Below are 1,878 nucleotides of genomic sequence, written 5' to 3'. Positions count from 1 at the left end.
TTTTTTTTTTTTAATCACACCCACAAATGCAGACTTAAAAATAATAATTGTCAAAAAACACATTAAAAGCATTATTTAAAAAAAAAAGTACCGGTATAATAATAGTGATATATATTGTAAACATTCCTTTTATTTCGCAGACTTCGTAGTGACTGAGAATAAAAATACCACACACACAGTGTGTTTAAATGACAACATGAAATCAAAATTGACCTATTTGATTTTATAACACGTCCTTGGTCTTATTTTATTTCCTTAAAAGAAATAAAATTTTTATTTCTTATTTAAAGAAAAAACTATCTTTCCATAACTAAATTGAAAAAAAAAAAACCTTCTTCCCCTTCATAGCAATTGAATCAAATCCAACACACAGTCAAGTCCCATCCCATATTAATTTCTCATTGAATATACTGTTTTACATATAAATATGTTGCATTACAGAAGTTAAATGTGTTGTGAATGCATGTTGTCTTTAGACACAATCACCTGAATTTCCATAGAACTATGAAAAACATGAAGATGCTGGGGTCATATTCAATTGCATACTAAACTAAATGAGGATAAAGACACAGGGGACAGCGCTGATTTACAACAGTAAGCCTTGAGCATCATGGTTCAAACTAAGCACGTTACGCTACCAAAGTCACGGCTTCTTGAATACAATGAACAATAAAAATGAGGAAATAGCTGAAAGCCGGCTATCACATAATCTAGTCAAAATGAAAAGTAGTGCACAATGGCGCGTACGAGGCAATGAAGAGTACGTGCTGCATTTTTATGGCAGGGTGTAAATCACATCTTAATTCTACTTCTCCAACCGGCTCAAAGCAGCACACACAATGCCTACGGTGACTCGTTTTCCAACGTCGCTGAATACATATATGAAGTGGAAATGCATTAAGCTGTACCGCCCAGCCCCACTCGACAAGCAGATGCTTTTTCTGTACTGAAATGTACTTCCTTCCACCTGCATTTAATACCTCGAGGATGGTAGATCAGAAAAAGCCATACGATATCCAGCTGTCCCACCCTAATAACAGCTGAAGAGTAAGAAATAGCATCTGAGAGACTGTGACACCCTTCCAGACACAGCTTCTCCACCAAGATTAAATAAGTCACCACCACACAGACATAACATTGAGTAGACTTATTTATTGATTAAAGAAGGTATTAAAAAAGGAGGTTAGCATAAAAATATAAGAGCACAGTGTGAAAGTTTTACAGGTTTGGTGAGGCACAGTCATTATTAAAGATCAAAGGCAACCAGACTTGTTGTGTCTCTGCGGTCCATCAGCTAAAAGTATGACATATCTGTATTATCTGTAAAAAGAGAACACAAAAATAGCATTTCTGTTGTAAGAATGCGGTTTGCTTTCTCTCATTTAAGCGCATCTTTCTGGCCTTAAAATATGAATTGTGTTCAAGTGTAAACAATGGTTTCTATGTATCTGCTAAGACATACATAAAGATACCTGCTATTAACATCCATATATGTCCATGTACTTTCAAAACAATTATAATAAATTAAATAAATAAAAATTAGGGTTATTATAGTAAGCTAAAACTGAAACTAAAAGCATAAAAAATATTTATTTCTTGAAATAAAAAAAAAATAAAAAAACTTTATTTCAGTTACATTTCTCATTTTAAGTTTAACTTTATGTACCAAAATAAACTAAAACTGAAAAAGTAAAGTAATAAAACTATATAAACATACATAAAACTAGTAAAAATTGAAAAAATACAATGATTTAACTACAATTAAAATTAAAATGGAACATTGTTTTTATTTAAATCAATTTACATTTAATTTATTTTCATTTCTTTTTTATTTACATTAAAAAATAAATATAAATATTTGAAAATTAATAAATTATA

The 1,878-nt window shown here is 30.8% G+C and overlaps 1 protein-coding gene across 4 annotated transcripts in view; it reads right to left on the bottom strand.

The window, feature by feature from the left end:
- Positions 1–1,878, bottom strand: part of LOC107757293 (tight junction protein ZO-2-like) — a 79,353-nt gene that overhangs the window by 24,458 nt on the left and 53,017 nt on the right. The window lies entirely within an intron of this gene.

This window comes from Sinocyclocheilus rhinocerous, unplaced genomic scaffold (assembly GCF_001515625.1).
Source record: "Sinocyclocheilus rhinocerous isolate Xijiao unplaced genomic scaffold, SAMN03320098_v1.1 scaffold293, whole genome shotgun sequence".
In the NCBI taxonomy this organism is placed as follows: domain Eukaryota; kingdom Metazoa; phylum Chordata; class Actinopteri; order Cypriniformes; family Cyprinidae; genus Sinocyclocheilus; species Sinocyclocheilus rhinocerous.
Note: the sequence above shows the minus strand (reverse complement) of the source record. Positions and strands in the feature narration are given on the sequence as shown.